General features: G+C 34.2%; 6 non-coding genes across 6 annotated transcripts; all 6 read right to left on the bottom strand.

The window, feature by feature from the left end:
- Positions 1–1,935: 1,935 nt before the first annotated feature.
- TRNAS-GCU (transfer RNA serine (anticodon GCU)) lies at positions 1,936–2,017 on the bottom strand. The gene has a single exon. It is a non-coding gene; the product is annotated as a tRNA-Ser (tRNA).
- Positions 2,018–5,762: 3,745 nt separating this feature from the next.
- Positions 5,763–5,844, bottom strand: TRNAS-GCU (transfer RNA serine (anticodon GCU)). Its single transcript has one exon. It is a non-coding gene; the product is annotated as a tRNA-Ser (tRNA).
- Positions 5,845–9,584: 3,740 nt separating this feature from the next.
- On the bottom strand, positions 9,585–9,666 carry TRNAS-GCU (transfer RNA serine (anticodon GCU)). Its single transcript has one exon. It is a non-coding gene; the product is annotated as a tRNA-Ser (tRNA).
- Positions 9,667–13,413: 3,747 nt separating this feature from the next.
- TRNAS-GCU (transfer RNA serine (anticodon GCU)) lies at positions 13,414–13,495 on the bottom strand. The gene has a single exon. It is a non-coding gene; the product is annotated as a tRNA-Ser (tRNA).
- A 3,757-nt stretch (positions 13,496–17,252) lies between these two features.
- TRNAS-GCU (transfer RNA serine (anticodon GCU)) lies at positions 17,253–17,334 on the bottom strand. Its single transcript has one exon. It is a non-coding gene; the product is annotated as a tRNA-Ser (tRNA).
- A 3,746-nt stretch (positions 17,335–21,080) lies between these two features.
- Positions 21,081–21,162, bottom strand: TRNAS-GCU (transfer RNA serine (anticodon GCU)). The gene has a single exon. It is a non-coding gene; the product is annotated as a tRNA-Ser (tRNA).
- Positions 21,163–22,622: the final 1,460 nt, after the last annotated feature.

Below are 22,622 nucleotides of genomic sequence, written 5' to 3'. Positions count from 1 at the left end.
CAGAAAGAAAGCGCAAGAAACTCTAAAAATATGGAGATGACATAAATCAGTTGCCTGGAAATTTATTGCGTTCACAAACACTCGGGCATCGTACATTCACAGGAAATGTGTGACAGATTGTTTTAACGTACGTTCAAAAAGAGAAGTGAAATAAAGCTTATCTATGGCTCGAGTTACCAACAAACTGCGCGTGCAGAAGGTTGATTTGGCCGTACTACATATCTGAGCTTCATTTTACTTACAGCACTGGTCTTTCTGTTCGAATGAATATTGAAAAGTTGTATAATTTATTAGATTTTGTGAATACCTTTTAATATCTTTGTTCGGCTTGAATTTACGCACAGAGTCAGCTACATTTATCAAAAGTGGAAAAGATGTTTAAAAAGATATGAAAGTGTACGAATGGTTACATAAAAACGTGTTTTTAAAAGGAAGGAATAAGCATGGTGTAATTAAAGTTTCTTTGTACAACCTGACGGTGGAACGTGTCCAACATCGTGTTTTTGCCTATTTTCGTTTATTTTACCAGTTGTGAAAACATTAAGTCAGATGAATTAAGCTTATTAAACGTTCTTTTGCTTGTCATATAATGATTAGAGACTCCTTGAATTCGAAATTTTAGAGGCAGTACATGTACTATAAGGTATATTTATACGACGCTTGAAGAACGAGACATTCGTGAAGAGTCGTAACTTCTGGTCACTTCTCTTGTAATGGCGTGAAAAGGCAATAGGATTTCGAACGTTAGCATTGTAGGTGAATCAAAATGCGGTGAAAAACACCCAAAGTGTTTTCAGTGCATAAACATCGTTGATTAGTTACTGTCCTTTCAAAATTAGAAATATCATAGAAACACTTTTGTACGTACCCATAAATTGTGTAACATCATGAACCCAGAAAAGCGAAGGAGGCACAGAGCGGCTATTGGACGTATTCACGTGTGAGGTTGTACAAAGGAAGATTTATTACAAAATGCCTTTTCCCACTTGGATTCCTCAATTTCTGATGCACTCAGTCCTACACTTTCAATTTCTTTACATATTTTGTTCTCATTGTCTTGAGCTGTCTTCCAAACATTTATGCGTCCTTAAATGATTTGTTTTCATATACTGTACGTATAACATTATTGTGGATGTGCGTCGTAATTTTACGTTACGTGTAAATAGCAGCGTGTTTGAGTACATATTCTTCGCTTATGGCGTGTGTGCAAATTTGAAGTGTGCACGTGTGCTATGCATGGGATGAAAAGAGTGAAAAGTCAATGGATGATGTATTTTCGTTGTGGTTTGTTAACTACCAGTGGTTGATAAATAATTTCATAAACTTTTTACGGTAGCATTATCATGTAATTCCTCTATTTGGTGCAGTTATGACTTCAGTGAGTTTCATCCCTAGAAGCTCTTATCAAAGTGAGACAGTCAATGAGACTGAGAAATGTTTTTCGTCAATTTTAGTATATGCTCCCTTGATGTTTTCAATTGGCTTTCTGACTTGTTGTTTGGTTCGTGTGTCTTTATCACCTTCTGGTGTATCTCAAATCCGCTTGAAGATTTGATATTTGGTTCTTTAATGTGTATAAGAGTTTGTGTTGCAAGTTTTGTATATCCGCCCCATTCCTACACTTTTTAGTAGTGAACTAAAGATATCGTTTCAAACCAAAGGACCAACTAATACAGAAATATGTGTAACTCAATTGTACGTTAATCGTTATTAAAACAACACGATAACTAGACATATTTTGGTATTTGAGTAATAACACAACCGAAGAAATATGGTCAAAAAGGTAATGATGAATTTGAAAGTGTTATTCTCTTTCGCACTTTTTCGTTGCATCTTGCTTAACGTGTATTTCTGTTTGGAAATTAACAGTAAATGGTCAAAGAACTCCCTTTTCGTTTATCACCTACTTTTTCTATAAAATTATTTTCCAACGTCCGACGAGGATGGGATTCGAACCCACGCGGGCATTGCCCAATGGATTAGCAGTCCATCGCCTTAACCTCTCGGCCACCTCGTCCACCTTCATTGTTTTTTAGTAACTGTTACTTATTATTCACCTTCCTTCTCATGTCAAGTATTTTACACTTTCTTAAAATGTGATGTTTTTGTATTTGTGAAAGAGATAATAAGTAAGTGAATAATAAAAACAAAGTTTCTATTCATCCTTAACTACGTGCAGCAAACGAAGCTCATGCTCTCATACTTTCTCGCTGAGGAAATTTTCAATTAATCACTAGGAACGTTTTACTCGGAGACTTTTTATTAAAAACATTAAGAGTATGTTACTACCCCTACGCATTAAAGCTTCTATTCAATATCCATTTCATTTCGTGTACCTCGTCGTTAAGAATTCCAGATCGTTCTTTAATTAAAGTGCATTTAGGAAGAGAAACATTCTCGATTTGTAGAGAAAAACTCACTAACAAACATAACTCGTTACGTGTCTTCCAATACTCATGTCGTAGACGTTTCACCACAGCAAATCACTTCCTCGTAGGAGCACTGAGAGAGCTAAAGCCTCTCCTTTTAACGCTTTAAATACACTTAGAGAGAGAGACGCGTTTACAAATGACGATTTAGAATCAGCTGAATCCAACGGGTTCACTCATTGTCCAAATAGAAATCAAGATAAATTTAATTCGTTCATAAGGGCTCACTGTTTTTAAGTAATTATCACATAATCATATTTCTATATACACTTTCCTATGATAGTCAACAATTTGAAATATAACAGTGACCAACTACACACATATGTTGAACCTGAAATAATATTATTTAATAGAGTATCTTTCAAACAAAATAGATATTAGTTAACTACACCAAAATACGGAAATACATTTATCAGGCTCCGTTTGTAAACACTAAACACGCGGCCTCTCTACCAAAGGACTGAATATGTGACGAAATTTTCTTATCAGTGATTTAAATGTTGGTTACAGTTTTGCCGAAATTTTGAGTTCACAGCTATACGTCCCACATTGAATCGCTTTTGGGTGTTTCTTGATCGGTACTTATTTCACACATAAAGTGTTTTCGATTATATATCTCGACTTTTTTTGTCAGTTATCACCAAGAAATCACAATAAAAAATATAAGAGAGTGATACTCGCTAGCAACACACGTTAGCTTTAAATTCGCAACGATATTATACCGAACACACCTGACTTTACAATACTAACAAGATTCGTTAAAATGTATAATGGTAGATATTTCTTTCTCATACAGTGCTTACTACTTGCTTTCTAATACCGTCACGAAATTTATATATTTTTTGGCATCACTCCGACATCAAGAATCTATATTTATGCCAGTAGCTTAAGTTGATATGACGAGAATTTAAACGCTCTTCAATTAGCATATTTTCATGAAATTTATTAGATATCTCTTGAAAAGTTTGCAAAGAAAAACCGTCCGCTCTTACGATTGTTTTAAAAAACTCCAGCTAGAAACTTCAAGTGTTTTTGCTTAGACTAACCAATACTGATGAAACGGCAAGTCTTTTCTCTTAATAGTTTTGTTACTTAAAAATCAGTTGTCCTTATGTCAGAATGGGGACTAACTTAAAATGTTCGCGCTTACTCCTATAGTGAAAACGTAAGATCGATAGTTCACATTAATATTTGAGTAAGCCTTTTTCAAACATTATCTTCAAATTTGTTCGTTTTCCTAATACAACTTTGCACCTGAGACTAATATTAACACAAAGTGAAGCTCATTCATTGATTAAAAGAGAAAGTGTAATTAATTTGAAAAGGAATTTTAAAAAATGTAAAGGTTAAATATGTTTCTCTGTCAAACACAGTTTCAGTTCTTTTCTTTCATACAGAAAGAAAGCGCAAGAAACTCTAAAAATATGGAGATGACATAAATCAGTTGCCTGGAAATTTATTGCGTTCACAAACACTCGGGCATCGTACATTCACAGGAAATGTGTGACAGATTGTTTTAACGTACGTTCAAAAAAGAGAAGTGAAATAAAGCTTATCTATGGCTCGAGTTACCAACAAACTGCGCGTGCAGAAGGTTGATTTGGCCGTACTACATATCTGAGCTTCATTTTACTTACAGCACTGGTCTTTCTGTTCGAATGAATATTGAAAAGTTGTATAATTTATTAGATTTTGTGAATACCTTTTAATATCTTTGTTCGGCTTGAATTTACGCACAGAGTCAGCTACATTTATCAAAAGTGGAAAAGATGTTTAAAAAGATATGAAAGTGTACGAATGGTTACATAAAAACGTGTTTTTAAAAGGAAGGAATAAGCATGGTGTAATTAAAGTTTCTTTGTACAACCTGACGGTGGAACGTGTCCAACATCGTGTCTTTTGCCTATTTTCGTTTATTTTACCAGTTGTGAAAACATTAAGTCAGATGAATTAAACTTATTAAACGTTCTTTTGCTTGTCATATAATGATTAGAGACTCCTTGAATTCGAAATTTTAGAGGCAGTACATGTACTATAAGGTATATTTATACGACGCTTGAAGAACGAGACATTCGTGAAGAGTCGTAACTTCTGGTCACTTCTCTTGTAATGGCGTGAAAAGGCAATAGGATTTCGAACGTTAGCATTGTAGGTGAATCAAAATGCGGTGAAAAACACCCAAAGTGTTTTCAGTGCATAAACATCGTTGATTAGTTACTGTCCTTTCAAAATTAGAAATATCATAGAAACACTTTGTACGTACCCATAAATTGTGTAACATCATGAACCCAGAAAAGCGAAGGAGGCACAGAGCGGCTATTGGACGTATTCACGTGTGAGGTTGTACAAAGGAAGATTTATTACAAAATGCCTTTTCCCACTTGGATTCCTCAATTTCTGATGCACTCAGTCCTACACTTTCAATTTCTTTACATATTTTGTTCTCATTGTCTTGAGCTGTCTTCCAAACATTTATGCGTCCTTAAATGATTTGTTTTCATATACTGTACGTATAACATTATTGTGGATGTGCGTCGTAATTTTACGTTACGTGTAAATAGCAGCGTGTTTGAGTACATATTCTTCGCTTATGGCGTGTGTGCAAATTTGAAGTGTGCACGTGTGCTATGCATGGGATGAAAAGAGTGAAAAGTCAATGGATGATGTATTTTCGTTGTGGTTTGTTAACTACCAGTGGTTGATAAATAATTTCATAAACTTTTTTACGGTAGCATTATCATGTAATTCCTCTATTTGGTGCAGTTATGACTTCAGTGAGTTTCATCCCTAGAAGCTCTTATCAAAGTGAGACAGTCAATGAGACTGAGAAATGTTTTTTCGTCAATTTTTAGTATATGCTCCCTTGATGTTTTCAATTGGCTTTCTGACTTGTTGTTTGGTTCGTGTGTCTTTATCACCTTCTGGTGTATCTCAAATCCGCTTGAAGATTTGATATTTGGTTCTTTAATGTGTATAAGAGTTTGTGTTGCAAGTTTTGTATATCCGCCCCATTCCTACACTTTTAGTAGTGAACTAAAGATATCGTTTCAAACCAAAGGACCAACTAATACAGAAATATGTGTAACTCAATTGTACGTTAATCGTTATTAAAACAACACGATAACTAGACATATTTTGGTATTTGAGTAATAACACAACCGAAGAAATATGGTCAAAAAGGTAATGATGAATTTGAAAGTGTTATTCTCTTTCGCACTTTTTCGTTGCATCTTGCTTAACGTGTATTTCTGTTTGGAAATTAACAGTAAATGGTCAAAGAACTCCCCTTTTCGTTTATCACCTACTTTTTCTATAAAATTATTTTCCAACGTCCGACGAGGATGGGATTCGAACCCACGCGGGCATTGCCCAATGGATTAGCAGTCCATCGCCTTAACCTCTCGGCCACCTCGTCCACCTTCATTGTTTTTTTAGTAACTGTTACTTATTATTCACCTTCCTTCTCATGTCAAGTATTTTACACTTTCTTAAAATGTGATGTTTTTTGTATTTGTGAAAGAGATAATAAGTAAGTGAATAATAACAAACAAAGTTTCTATTCATCCTTAACTACGTGCAGCAAACGAAGCTCATGCTCTCATACTTTCTCGCTGAGGAAATTTTCAATTAATCACTAGGAACGTTTTACTCGGAGACTTTTATTAAAAACATTAAGAGTATGTTACTACCCCTACGCATTAAAGCTTCTATTCAATATCCATTTCATTTCGTGTACCTCGTCGTTAAGAATTCCAGATCGTTCTTTAATTAAAGTGCATTTAGAAGAGAAACATTCTCGATTTGTAGAGAAAACTCACTAACAAACATAACTCGTTACGTGTCTTCCAATACTCATGTCGTAGACGTTTCACCACAGCAAATCACTTCCTCGTAGGAGCACTGAGAGAGCTAAAGCCTCTCCTTTTAACGCTTTAAATACACTTAGAGAGAGACGCGTTTACAAATGACGATTTAGAATCAGCTGAATCCAACGGGTTCACTCATTGTCCAAATAGAAATCAAGATAAATTTAATTCGTTCATAAGGGCTCACTGTTTTTAAGTAATTATCACATAATCATATTTCTATATACACTTTCCTATGATAGTCAACAATTTGAAATATAACAGTGACCAACTACACACATATGTTGAACCTGAAATAATATTATTATTTAATAGAGTATCTTTCAAACAAAATAGATATTAGTTAACTACACCAAAATACGGAAATACATTTATCAGGCTCCGTTTGTAAACACTAAACACGCGGCCTCTACCAAAGGACTGAATATGTGACGAAATTTTCTTATCAGTGATTTAAATGTTGGTTACAGTTTTGCCGAAATTTTGAGTTCACAGCTATACGTCCCACATTGAATCGCTTTTGGGTGTTTCTTGATCGGTACTTATTTCACACATAAAGTGTTTTCGATTATATATCTCGACTTTTTTGTCAGTTATCACCAAGAAATCACAATAAAAAATAAGAGAGTGATACTCGCTAGCAACACACGTTAGCTTTAAATTCGCAACGATATTATACCGAACACACCTGACTTTACAATACTAACAAGATTCGTTAAAATGTATAATGGTAGATATTTCTTTCTCATACAGTGCTTACTACTTGCTTTCTAATACCGTCACGAAATTTATATATTTTTTGGCATCACTCCGACATCAAGAATCTATATTTATGCCAGTAGCTTAAGTTGATATGACGAGAATTTAAACGCTCTTCAATTAGCATATTTTCATGAAATTTATTAGATATCTCTTGAAAAGTTTGCAAAGAAAACCGTCCGCTCTTACGATTGTTTTAAAACTCCAGCTAGAAACTTCAAGTGTTTTTTGCTTAGACTAACCAATACTGATGAAACGGCAAGTCTTTTCTCTTAATAGTTTTGTTACTTAAAAATCAGTTGTCCTTATGTCAGAATGGGGACTAACTTAAAATGTTCGCGCTTACTCCTACGTCGAGTTGTAGTGAAAACGTAAGATCGATAGTTCACATTAATATTTGAGTAAGCCTTTTTCAAACATTATCTTCAAATTTGTTCGTTTTCCTAATACAACTTTGCACCTGAGACTAATATTAACACAAAGTGAAGCTCATTCATTGATTAAAAGAGAAAGTGTAATTAATTTGAAAAGGAATTTTAAAAAATGTAAAGGTTAAATATGTTTCTCTGTCAAACACAGTTTCAGTTCTTTTCTTTCATACAGAAAGAAAGCGCAAGAAACTCTAAAAATATGGAGATGACATAAATCAGTTGCCTGGAAATTTATTGCGTTCACAAACACTCGGGCATCGTACATTCACAGGAAATGTGTGACAGATTGTTTTAACGTACGTTCAAAAAGAGAAGTGAAATAAAGCTTATCTATGGCTCGAGTTACCAACAAACTGCGCGTGCAGAAGGTTGATTTGGCCGTACTACATATCTGAGCTTCATTTTACTTACAGCACTGGTCTTTCTGTTCGAATGAATATTGAAAAGTTGTATAATTTATTAGATTTTGTGAATACCTTTTAATATCTTTGTTCGGCTTGAATTTACGCACAGAGTCAGCTACATTTATCAAAAGTGGAAAAGATGTTTAAAAGATATGAAAGTGTACGAATGGTTACATAAAACGTGTTTTAAAAGGAAGGAATAAGCATGGTGTAATTAAAGTTTCTTTGTACAACCTGACGGTGGAACGTGTCCAACATCGTGTTTTGCCTATTTTCGTTTATTTTACCAGTTGTGAAAACATTAAGTCAGATGAATTAAGCTTATTAAACGTTCTTTTGCTTGTCATATAATGATTAGAGACTCCTTGAATTCGAAATTTTAGAGGCAGTACATGTACTATAAGGTATATTTATACGACGCTTGAAGAACGAGACATTCGTGAAGAGTCGTAACTTCTGGTCACTTCTCTTGTAATGGCGTGAAAAGGCAATAGGATTTCGAACGTTAGCATTGTAGGTGAATCAAAATGCGGTGAAAATCACCCAAAGTGTTTTCAGTGCATAAACATCGTTGATTAGTTACTGTCCTTTCAAAATTAGAAATATCATAGAAACACTTTTGTACGTACCCATAAATTGTGTAACATCATGAACCCAGAAAAGCGAAGGAGGCACAGAGCGGCTATTGGACGTATTCACGTGTGAGGTTGTACAAAGGAAGATTTATTACAAAATGCCTTTTCCCACTTGGATTCCTCAATTTCTGATGCACTCAGTCCTACACTTTCAATTTCTTTACATATTTTGTTCTCATTGTCTTGAGCTGTCTTCCAAACATTTATGCGTCCTTAAATGATTTGTTTTCATATACTGTACGTATAACATTATTGTGGATGTGCGTCGTAATTTTACGTTACGTGTAAATAGCAGCGTGTTTGAGTACATATTCTTCGCTTATGGCGTGTGTGCAAATTTGAAGTGTGCACGTGTGCTATGCATGGGATGAAAAGAGTGAAAAGTCAATGGATGATGTATTTTCGTTGTGGTTTGTTAACTACCAGTGGTTGATAAATAATTTCATAAACTTTTTACGGTAGCATTATCATGTAATTCCTCTATTTGGTGCAGTTATGACTTCAGTGAGTTTCATCCCTAGAAGCTCTTATCAAAGTGAGACAGTCAATGAGACTGAGAAATGTTTTTCGTCAATTTTAGTATATGCTCCCTTGATGTTTTCAATTGGCTTTCTGACTTGTTGTTTGGTTCGTGTGTCTTTATCACCTTCTGGTGTATCTCAAATCCGCTTGAAGATTTGATATTTGGTTCTTTAATGTGTATAAGAGTTTGTGTTGCAAGTTTTGTATATCCGCCCCATTCCTACACTTTTAGTAGTGAACTAAAGATATCGTTTCAAACCAAAGGACCAACTAATACAGAAATATGTGTAACTCAATTGTACGTTAATCGTTATTAAAACAACACGATAACTAGACATATTTTGGTATTTGAGTAATAACACAACCGAAGAAATATGGTCAAAAAGGTAATGATGAATTTGAAAGTGTTATTCTCTTTCGCACTTTTCGTTGCATCTTGCTTAACGTGTATTTCTGTTTGGAAATTAACAGTAAATGGTCAAAGAACTCCCCTTTTCGTTTATCACCTACTTTTTCTATAAAATTATTTTCCAACGTCCGACGAGGATGGGATTCGAACCCACGCGGGCATTGCCCAATGGATTAGCAGTCCATCGCCTTAACCTCTCGGCCACCTCGTCCACCTTCATTGTTTTTTAGTAACTGTTACTTATTATTCACCTTCCTTCTCATGTCAAGTATTTTACACTTTCTTAAAATGTGATGTTTTTTGTATTTGTGAAAGAGATAATAAGTAAGTGAATAATAACAAACAAAGTTTCTATTCATCCTTAACTACGTGCAGCAAACGAAGCTCATGCTCTCATACTTTCTCGCTGAGGAAATTTTCAATTAATCACTAGGAACGTTTTACTCGGAGACTTTATTAAAAACATTAAGAGTATGTTACTACCCCTACGCATTAAAGCTTCTATTCAATATCCATTTCATTTCGTGTACCTCGTCGTTAAGAATTCCAGATCGTTCTTTAATTAAAGTGCATTTAGGAAGAGAAACATTCTCGATTTGTAGAGAAAAACTCACTAACAAACATAACTCGTTACGTGTCTTCCAATACTCATGTCGTAGACGTTTCACCACAGCAAATCACTTCCTCGTAGGAGCACTGAGAGAGCTAAAGCCTCTCCTTTTAACGCTTTAAATACACTTAGAGAGAGACGCGTTTACAAATGACGATTTAGAATCAGCTGAATCCAACGGGTTCACTCATTGTCCAAATAGAAATCAAGATAAATTTAATTCGTTCATAAGGGCTCACTGTTTTTAAGTAATTATCACATAATCATATTTCTATATACACTTTCCTATGATAGTCAACAATTTGAAATATAACAGTGACCAACTACACACATATGTTGAACCTGAAATAATATTATTTAATAGAGTATCTTTCAAACAAAATAGATATTAGTTAACTACACCAAAATACGGAAATACATTTATCAGGCTCCGTTTGTAAACACTAAACACGCGGCCTCTCTACCAAAGGACTGAATATGTGACGAAATTTTCTTATCAGTGATTTAAATGTTGGTTACAGTTTTGCCGAAATTTTGAGTTCACAGCTATACGTCCCACATTGAATCGCTTTTGGGTGTTTCTTGATCGGTACTTATTTCACACATAAAGTGTTTTCGATTATATATCTCGACTTTTTTTGTCAGTTATCACCAAGAAATCACAATAAAAAAATAAGAGAGTGATACTCGCTAGCAACACACGTTAGCTTTAAATTCGCAACGATATTATACCGAACACACCTGACTTTACAATACTAACAAGATTCGTTAAAATGTATAATGGTAGATATTTCTTTCTCATACAGTGCTTACTACTTGCTTTCTAATACCGTCACGAAATTTATATATTTTTGGCATCACTCCGACATCAAGAATCTATATTTATGCCAGTAGCTTAAGTTGATATGACGAGAATTTAAACGCTCTTCAATTAGCATATTTTCATGAAATTTATTAAATATCTCTTGAAAAGTTTGCAAAGAAAACCGTCCGCTCTTACGATTGTTTTAAAACTCCAGCTAGAAACTTCAAGTGTTGTTTGCTTAGACTAACCAATACTGATGAAACGGCAAGTCTTTTCTCTTAATAGTTTTGTTACTTAAAATCAGTTGTCCTTATGTCAGAATGGGGATTAACTTAAAATGTTCGCGCTTACTCCTACGTCGAGTTGTAGTGAAAACGTAAGACCGATAGTTCACATTAATATTTGAGTAAGCCTTTTCAAACATTATCTTCAAATTTGTTCGTTTTCCTAATACAACTTTGCACCTGAGACTAATATTAACACAAAGTGAAGCTCATTCATTGATGAAAAGAGAAAGTGTAATTAATTTGAAAAGGAATTTTAAAAAATGTAAAGGTTAAATATGTTTCTCTGTCAAACACAGTTTCAGTTCTTTTCTTTCATACAGAGAGAAAGCGCAAGAAACTCTAAAAAATATGGAGATGCCATAAATCAGTTGCCTGGAAATTTATTGCGTTCACAAACACTCGGGCATCGTACATTCACAGGAAATGTGTGACAGATTGTTTTAACGTACGTTCAAAGAGAAGTGAAATAAAGCTTATCTATGGCTCGAGTTACCAACAAACTGCGCGTGCAGAAGGTTGATTTGGCCGTACTACATATCTGAGCTTCATTTTACTTACAGCACTGGTCTTTCTGTTCGAATGAATATTGCAAAATTGTAAAATATATTAGATTTTGTGAATACCTTTTAATATCTTTGTTCGGCTTGAATTTACGCACAGAGTCAGCTACATTTATCAAAAGTGGAAAAGATGTTTAAAAAGATATGAAAGTGTACGAATGGTTACATAAAACGTGTTTTTAAAAGGAAGGAATAAGCATGGTGTAATTAAAGTTTCTTTGTACAACCTGACGGTGGAACGTGTCCAACATCGTGTTTTTGCCTATTTTCGTTTATTTTACCAGTTGTGAAAACATTAAGTCAGATGAATTAAGCTTATTAAACGTTCTTTTGCTTGTCATATAATGATTAGAGACTCCTTGAATTCGAAATTTTAGAGGCAGTACATGTACTATAAGGTATATTTATACGACGCTTGAAGAACGAGACATTCGTGAAGAGTCGTAACTTCTGGTCACTTCTCTTGTAATGGCGTGAAAAGGCAATAGGATTTCGAACGTTAGCATTGTAGGTGAATCAAAATGCGGTGAAAAACACCCAAAGTGTTTTCAGTGCATAAACATCGTTGATTAGTTACTGTCCTTTCAAAATTAGAAATATCATAGAAACACTTTTGTACGTACCCATAAATTGTGTAACATCATGAACCCAGAAAAGCGAAGGAGGCACAGAGCGGCTATTGGACGTATTCACGTGTGAGGTTGTACAAAGGAAGATTTATTACAAAATGCCTTTTCCCACTTGGATTCCTCAATTTCTGATGCACTCAGTCCTACACTTTCAATTTCTTTACATATTTTGTTCTCATTGTCTTGAGCTGTCTTCCAAACATTTATGCGTCCTTAAATGATTTGTTTTCATATACTGTACGTATAACATTATTGTGGATGTGCGTCGTAATTTTACGTTACGTGTAAATAGCAGCGTGTTTGAGTACATATTCTTCGCTTATGGCGTGTGTGCAAATTTGAAGTGTGCACGTGTGCTATGCATGGGATGAAAAGAGTGAAAAGTCAATGGATGATGTATTTTTCGTTGTGGTTTGTTAACTACCAGTGGTTGATAAATAATTTCATAAACTTTTTTACGGTAGCATTATCATGTAATTCCTCTATTTGGTGCAGTTATGACTTCAGTGAGTTTCATCGCTAGAAGCTCTTATCAAAGTGAGACAGTCAATGAGACTGAGAAATGTTTTTTCGTCAATTTTTTAGTATATGCTCCCTTGATGTTTTCAATTGGCTTTCTGACTTGTTGTTTGGTTCGTGTGTCTTTATCACCTTCTGGTGTATCTCAAATCCGCTTGAAGATTTGATATTTGGTTCTTTAATGTGTATAAGAGTTTGTGTTGCAAGTTTTGTATATCCGCCCCATTCCTACACTTTTTAGTAGTGAACTAAAGATATCGTTTCAAACCAAAGGACCAACTAATACAGAAATATGTGTAACTCAATTGTACGTTAATCGTTATTAAAACAACACGATAACTAGACATATTTTGGTATTTGAGTAATAACACAACCGAAGAAATATGGTCAAAAAGGTAATGATGAATTTGAAAGTGTTATTCTCTTTCGCACTTTTTCGTTGCATCTTGCTTAACGTGTATTTCTGTTTGGAAATTAACAGTAAATGGTCAAAGAACTCCCCTTTTCGTTTATCACCTACTTTTTCTATAAAATTATTTTCCAACGTCCGACGAGGATGGGATTCGAACCCACGCGGGCATTGCCCAATGGATTAGCAGTCCATCGCCTTAACCTCTCGGCCACCTCGTCCACCTTCATAGTTTTTTTTAGTAACTGTTACTTATTATTCACCTTCCTTCTCATGTCAAGTATTTTACACTTTCTTAAAATGTGATGTTTTTGTATTTGTGAAAGAGATAATAAGTAAGTGAATAATAACAAACAAAGTTTCTATTCATCCTTAACTACGTGCAGCAAACGAAGCTCATGTTCTCATACTTTCTCGCTGAGGAAATTTTCAAATAATCACTAGGAACGTTTTACTCGGAGACTTTTATTAAAAACATTAAGAGTATGTTACTACCCCTACGCATTAAAGCTTCTATTCAATATTCATTTCATTTCGTGTACCTCGTCGTTAAGAATTCCAGATCGTTCTTTAATTAAAGTGCATTTAGAAAGAGAAACATTCTCGATTTGTAGAGAAAAACTCACTAACAAACATAACTCGTTACGTGTCTTCCAATACTCATGTCGTAGACGTTTCACCACAGCAAATCACTTCCTCGTAGGAGCACTGAGAGAGCTAAAGCCTCTCCTTTTAACGCTTTAAATACACTTAGAGAGAGACGCGTTTACAAATGACGATTTAGAATCAGCTGAATCCAACGGGTTCACTCATTGTCCAAATAGAAATCAAGATAAATTTAATTCGTTCATAAGGGCTCACTTTTTTTAAGTAATTATCACATAATCATATTTCTATATACACTTTCCTATGATAGTCAACAATTTGAAATATAACAGTGACCAACTACACACATATGTTGAACCTGAAATAATATTATTTAATAGAGTATCTTTCAAACAAAATAGATATTAGTTAACTACACCAAAATACGGAAATACATTTATCAGGCTCCGTTTGTAAACACTAAACACGCGGCCTCTCTACCAAAGGACTGAATATGTGACGAAATTTTCTTATCAGTGATTTAAATGTTGGTTACAGTTTTGCCGAAATTTTGAGTTCATAGCTATACGTCCCACATTAAATCGCTTTTGGGTGTTTCTTGATCGGTACTTATTTCACACATAAAGTGTTTTCGATTATATATCTCGACTTTTTTTGTCAGTTATCACCAAGAAATCACAATAAAAAATAAGAGAGTGATACTCGCTAGCAACACACGTTAGCTTTAAATTCGCAACGATATTATACCGAACACACCTGACTTTACAATACTAACAAGATTCGTTAAAATGTATAATGGTAGATATTTCTTTCTCATACAGTGCTTACTACTTGCTTTCTAATACCGTCACGAAATTTATATATTTTTTGGCATCACTCCGACATCAAGAATCTATATTTATGCCAGTAGCTTAAGTTGATATGACGAGAATCTAAACGCTCTTCAATTAGGATATTTTCATGAAATTTATTAAATATCTCTTGAAAAGTTTGCAAAGAAAAACCGTCCGCTCTTACGATTGTTTTAAAAACTCCAGCTAGAAACTTCAAGTGTTGTTTGCTTAGACTAACCAATACTGATGAAACGGCAAGTCTTTTCTCTTAATAGTTTTGTTACTTAAAAATCAGCTGTCCTTATGTCAGAATGGGGATTAACTTAAAATGTTCGCGCTTACTCCTACGTCGAGTTGTAGTGAAAACGTAAGACCGATAGTTCACATTAATATTTGAGTAAGCCTTTTTCAAACATTATCTTCAAATTTGTTCGTTTTCCTAATACAACTTTGCACCTGAGACTAATATTAACACAAAGTGAAGCTCATTCATTGATTAAAAGAGAAAGTGTAATTAATTTGAAAAGGAATTTTAAAAAATGTAAAGGTTAAATATGTTTCTCTGTCAAACACAGTTTCAGTTCTTTTCTTTCATACAGAGAGAAAGCGCAAGAAACTCTAAAAAATATGGAGATGCCATAAATCAGTTGCCTGGAAATTTATTGCGTTCACAAACACTCGGGCATCGTACATCCACAGGAAATGTGTGACAGATTGTTTTAACGTACGTTCAAAAAGAGAAGTGAAATAAAGCTTATCTATGGCTCGAGTTACCAACAAACTGCGCGTGCAGAAGGTTGATTTGGCCGTACTACATATCTGAGCTTCATTTTACTTACAGCACTGGTCTTTCTGTTCGAATGAATATTGCAAAATTGTATAATTTATTAGATTTTGTGAATACCTTTTAATATCTTTGTTCGGCTTGAATTTACGCACAGAGTCAGCTACATTTATCAAAAGTGGAAAAGATGTTTAAAAAGATATGAAAGTGTACGAATGGTTACATAAAAACGTGTTTTTAAAAGGAAGGAATAAGCATGGTGTAATTAAAGTTTCTTTGTACAACCTGACGGTGGAACGTGTCCAACATCGTGTTTTTGCCTATTTTCGTTTATTTTACCAGTTGTGAAAACATTAAGTCAGATGAATTAAGCTTATTAAACGTTCTTTTGCTTGTCATATAATGATTAGAGACTCCTTGAATTCGAAATTTTAGAGGCAGTACATGTACTATAAGGTATATTTATACGACGCTTGAAGAACGAGACATTCGTGAAGAGTCGTAACTTCTGGTCACTTCTCTTGTAATGGCGTGAAAAGGCAATAGGATTTCGAACGTTAGCATTGTAGGTGAATCAAAATGCGGTGAAAAACACCCAAAGTGTTTTCAGTGCATAAACATCGTTGATTAGTTACTGTCCTTTCAAAATTAGAAATATCATAGAAACACTTTTGTACGTACCCATAAATTGTGTAACATCATGAACCCAGAAAAGCGAAGGAGGCACAGAGCGGCTATTGGACGTATTCACGTGTGAGGTTGTACATAGGAAGATTTATTACAAAATGCCTTTTCCCACTTGGATTCCTCAATTTCTGATGCACTCAGTCCTACACTTTCAATTTCTTTACATATTTTGTTCTCATTGTCTTGAGCTGTCTTCCAAACATTTATGCGTCCTTCAATGATTTGTTTTCATATACTGTACGTATAACATTATTGTGGATGTGCGTCGTAATTTTACGTTACGTGTAAATAGCAGCGTGTTTGAGTACATATTCTTCGCTTATGGCGTGTGTGCAAATTTGAAGTGTGCACGTGTGCTATGCATGGGATGAAAAGAGTGAAAAGTCAATGGATGATGTATTTTTCGTTGTGGTTTGTTAACTACCAGTGGTTGATAAATAATTTCATAAACTTTTTTACGGTAGCATTATCATGTAATTCCTCTATTTGGTGCAGTTATGACTTCAGTGAGTTTCATCGCTAGAAGCTCTTATCAAAGTGAGACAGTCAATGAGACTGAGAAATGTTTTTTCGTGAATTTTTAGTATATGCTCCCTTGATGTTTTCAATTGGCTTTCTGACTTGTTGTTTGGTTCGTGTGTCTTTATCACCTTCTGGTGTATCTCAAATCCGCTTGAAGATTTGATATTTGGTTCTTTAATGTGTATAAGAGTTTGTGTTGCAAGTTTTGTATATCCGTGTAGGAATCCTACACTTTTTAGTAGTGAACTAAAGATATCGTTTCAAACCAAAGGACCAACTAATACAGAAATATGTGTAACTCAATTGTACGTTAATCGTTATTAAAACAACACGATAACTAGACATATTTTGGTATTTGAGTAATAACACAACCGAAGAAATATGGTCAAAAAGGTAATGATGAATTTGAAAGTGTTATTCTCTTTCGCACTTTTTCGTTGCATCTTGCTTAACGTGTATTTCTGTTTGGAAATTAACAGTAAATGGTCAAAGAACATCCCTTTTCGTTGATCACCTACTTTTTCTATAAAATTATTTTCCAACGTCCGACGAGGATGGGATTCGAACCCACGCGGGCATTGCCCAATGGATTAGCAGTCCATCGCCTTAACCTCTCGGCCACCTCGTCCACCTTCATAGTTTTTTTTAGTAACTGTTACTTATTATTCACCTTCCTTCTCATGTCAAGTATTTTACACTTTCTTAAAATGTGATGTTTTGTATTTGTGAAAGAGATAATAAGTAAGTGAATAATAACAAACAAAGTTTCTATTCATCCTTAACTACGTGCAGCAAACGAAGCTCATGTTCTCATACTTTCTCGCTGAGGAAATTTTCAAATAATCACTAGGAACGTTTTACTCGGAGACTTTTATTAAAAACATTAAGAGTATGTTACTACCCCTACGCATTAAAGCTTCTATTCAATATTCATTTCATTTCGTGTACCTCGTCGTTAAGAATTCCAGATCGTTCTTTAATTAAAGTGCATTTAGAAGAGAAACATTCTCGATTTGTAGAGAAAAACTCACTAACAAACATAACTCGTTACGTGTCTTCCAATACTCATGTCGTAGACGTTTCACCACAACAAATCACTTCCTCGTAGGAGCACTGAGAGAGCTAAAGCCTCTTTTTTTTAACGCTTTAAATACACTTAGAGAGAGAGACGCGTTTACAAATGACGATTTAGAATCAGCTGAATCCAACGGGTTCACTCATTGTCCAAATAGAAATCAAGATAAATTTAATTCGTTCATAAGGGCTCACTGTTTTTAAGTAATTATCACATAATCATATTTCTATATACACTTTCCTATGATAGTCAACAATTTGAAATATAACAGTGACCAACTACACACATATGTTGAACCTGAAATAATATTATTTAATAGAGTATCTTTCAAACAAAATAGATATTAGTTAACTACACCAAAATACGGAAATACATTTATCAGGCTCCGTTTGTAAACACTAAACACGCGGCCTCTCTACCAAAGGACTGAATATGTGACGAAATTTTCTTATCAGTGATTTAAATGTTGGTTACAGTTTTGCCGAAATTTTGAGTTCATAGCTATACGTCCCACATTAAATCGCTTTTGGGTATTTCTTGATCGGTACTTATTTCACACATAAAGTGTTTTCGATTATATATCTCGACTTTTTTTGTCAGTTATCACCAAGAAATCACAATAAAAAATAAGAGAGTGATACTCGCTAGCAACACACGTTAGCTTTAAATTCGCAACGATATTATACCGAACACACCTGACTTTACAATACTAACAAGATTCGTTAAAATGTATAATGGTAGATATTTCTTTCTCATACAGTGCTTACTACTTGCTTTCTAATACCGTCACGAAATTTATATATTTTTTGGCATCACTCCGACATCAAGAATCTATATTTATGCCAGTAGCTTAAGTTGATATGACGAGAATCTAAACGCTCTTCAATTAGGATATTTTCATGAAATTTATTAAATATCTCTTGAAAAGTTTGCAAAGAAAAACCGTCCGCTCTTACGATTGTTTTAAAAACTCCAGCTAGAAACTTCAAGTGTTGTTTGCTTAGACTAACCAATACTGATGAAACGGCAAGTCTTTTCTCTTAATAGTTTTGTTACTTAAAATCAGTTGTCCTTATGTCAGAATGGGGATTAACTTAAAATGTTCGCGCTTACTCCTACGTCGAGTTGTAGTGAAAACGTAAGACCGATAGTTCACATTAATATTTGAGTAAGCCTTTTTCAAACATTATCTTCAAATTTATTCGTTTTCCTAATACAACTTTGCACCTGAGACTAATATTAACACAAAGTGAAGCTCATTCATTGATGAAAAGAGAAAGTGTAATTAATTTGAAAAGGAATTTTAAAAAATGTAAAGGTTAAATATGTTTCTCTGTCAAACACAGTTTCAGTTCTTTTCTTTCATACAGAGAGAAAGCGCAAGAAACTCTAAAAAATATGGAGATGCCATAAATCAGTTGCCTGGAAATTTATTGCGTTCACAAACACTCGGGCATCGTACATTCACAGGAAATGTGTGACAGATTGTTTTAACGTACGTTCAAAAGAAGTGAAATAAAGCTTATCTATGGCTCGAGTTACCAACAAACTGCGCGTGCAGAAGGTTGATTTGGCCGTACTACATATCTGAGCTTCATTTTACTTACAGCACTGGACTTTCTGTTCGAATGAATATTGCAAAAGTTGTATAATTTATTAGATTTTGTGAATACCTTTTAATATCTTTGTTCGGCTTGAATTTACGCACAGAGTCAGCTACATTTATCAAAAGTGGAAAAGATGTTTAAAAGATATGAAAGTGTACGAATGGTTACATAAAACGTGTTTTTTAAAAGGAAGGAATAAGCATGGTGTAATTAAAGTTTCTTTGTACAACCTATCGGTGGAACGTGTCCAACATCGTGTTTTTGCCTATTTTCGTTTATTTTACCAGTTGTGAAAACATTAAGTCAGATGAATTAAACTTATTAAACGTTCTTTTGCTTGTCATATAATGATTAGAGACTCCTTGAATTCGAAATTTTAGAGGCAGTACATGTACTATAAGGTATATTTATACGACGCTTGAAGAACGAGACATTTGTGAAGGGTCGTAACTTCTGGTCACTTCTCTTGTAATGGCGTGAAAAGGCAATAGGATTTCGTACGTTAGCTTTGTAGGTGAATCAAAATGCGGTGAAAAACACCCAAAGTATTTTCAGTGCATAAACATCGTTGATTAGTTACTGTCCTTTCAAAATTAGAAATATCATAGAAACACTTTTGTACGTACCCATAAATTGTGTAACATCATGAACCCAGAAAAGCAAAGGACGCACAGAGCGGCTATTGGACGTATTCACGTGTGAGGTTGTACATAGGAAGATTTATTACAAAATGCCTTTTCCACTTGGATTCCTCAATTTCTGATGCACTCAGTCCTACACTTTCAATTTCTTTACATATTTTGTACTCATTGTCTTGAGCTGTCTTCCAAACATTTATGCGTCCTTCAATGATTTGTTTTCATATACTGTACGTATAACATTATTGTGGATGTGCGTCGTAATTTTACGTTACGTGTAAATAGCAGCGTGTTTGAGTACATATTCTTCGCTTATGGCGTGTGTGCAAATTTGAAGTGTGCACGTGTGCTATGCATGGGAAGAAAAGAGTGAAAAGTCAATGGATGATGTATTTTCGTTGTGGTTTGTTAACTACCAGTGGTTGATAAATAATTTCATAAACATTTTACGGTAGCATTATCATGTAATTCCTCTATTTGGTGCATTTATGACTTCAGTGAGTTTCATCGCTAGAAGCTCTTATCAAAGTGAGACAGTCAATGAGACTGAGAAATGTTTTTCGTGAATTTTAGTATATGCTCCCTTGATGTTTTCAATTGGCTTTCTGACTTGTTGTTTGGTTCGTGTGTCTTTATCACCTTCTGGTGTATCTCAAATCCGCTTGAAGATTTGATATTTGGTTCTTTAATGTGTATAAGAGTTTGTGTTGCAAGTTTTGTATATCCGCCCCATTCCTACACTTTTAGTAGTGAACTAAAGATATCGTTTCAAACCAAAGGACCAACTAATACAGAAATATGTGTAACTCAATTGTACGTTAATCGTTATTAAAACAACACGATAACTAGACATATTTTGGTATTTGAGTAATAACACAACCGAAGAAATATGGTCAAAAAGGTAATGATGAATTTGAAAGTGTTATTCTCTTTCGCACTTTTTCGTTGCATCTTGCTTAACGTGTATTTCTGTTTGGAAATTAACAGTAAATGGTCAAAGAACTCCCCTTTTCGTTTATCACCTACTTTTTCTATAAAATTATTTTCCAACGTCCGACGAGGATGGGATTCGAACCCACGCGGGCATTGCCCAATGGATTAGCAGTCCATCGCCTTAACCTCTCGGCCACCTCGTCCACCTTCATAGTTTTTTTAGTAACTGTTACTTATTATTCACCTTCCTTCTCATGTCAAGTATTTTACACTTTCTTAAAATGTGATGTTTTTGTATTTGTGAATGAGATAATAAGTAAGTGAATAATAACAAACAAAGTTTCTATTCATCCTTAACTACGTGCAGCAAACGAAGCTCATGTTCTCATACTTTCTCGCTGAGGAAATTTTCAAATAATCACTAGGAACGTTTTACTCGGAGACTTTTATTAAAAACATTAAGAGTATGTTACTACCCCTACGCATTAAAGCTTCTATTCAATATTCATTTCATTTCGTGTACCTCGTCGTTAGGAATTCCAGATCGTTCTTTAATTAAAGTGCATTTAGAAAGAGAAACATTCTCGATTTGTAGAGAAAAACTCACTAACAAACATAACTCGTTACGTGTCTTCCAATACGCGGGCATTACTTAAACTGTAAAAATTAAACCTTTTAACATAAATACAGTTATTTCAATACAGGAAAATATAACATCTTTTAACAATGAGAGTAAAGTTTGGTTTGAATTTCGTGCAAAGCTACTCGAGGTCTATCTGTGGTAACTGTCCCTAATTTTGCAGTTTAAGACTAGAGGGAAGACAGCTAGTGATCACCACTCACTGCCAACTCTTAGGTTACTCTTTTTACCAACAAAGAGTGGAATTGTCCGTGTCATTTTCACGCCCCTAAGGCTGAAATTGCGAACATGTTTTGTGTGACAGGGATTCGAACCCGCGAACCTCAGATTTCGAGTCGAGTATAGTTGCAGCTGATTTCAGTTTTGTTTGGTTACATTTATGCAAAAACAGAAAAAAATATATAGTATTTAAACCCATTAGAAATGATGAAAATGTTTCAGTCATATTATGTATTTTAAATTATGACATGAGAGCTAGTAATTCGAATTATCGTTCCTATTAGATAGTAATATAATTTACATTACCAAGAAGTTTCTGTACTGCGTATCTTCAACAGCAATCTTCATTATAATGGTGTGAAATTATATTTTAGTTCACTATTGCTGCTAAAATACTAAAAGATTAATATAGTATATTTAAATGTATTTTTTAACATGTTCAAACCATTTACTTTTAAAGTTACTCACAAAAGGAATGCATAACGTTTGAAGCGAAAGAAACTAAACGAATTAAGTCAAAATTGTTTCAAACTTGAAAAACGTATGTTTCAAATGCAAGATACAATATTATCTCGTACTTTTATATAAAACGTTGTAAAGCTACAAACAGAAGTAATAAAACGGGTAATGCAAAGTTCAAAATAGACAAATAACAGCTTTAGAAATATATACACAATTTCAAGACAATAATATAAATTGATGAAAAATTACGCTTTAAAAAACTACAGAATGCTAGCAAGAAAGACGTTCTGAAATTTGCATTTCATATATATATATATATGTGTGTGTGTGCGTGTGTTGTGA

This window comes from Tachypleus tridentatus, chromosome 13 (genome assembly GCF_004210375.1).
Source record: "Tachypleus tridentatus isolate NWPU-2018 chromosome 13, ASM421037v1, whole genome shotgun sequence".
NCBI classification, from domain to species: Eukaryota; Metazoa; Arthropoda; class Merostomata; order Xiphosura; family Limulidae; genus Tachypleus; species Tachypleus tridentatus.
Note: the sequence above shows the minus strand (reverse complement) of the source record. Positions and strands in the feature narration are given on the sequence as shown.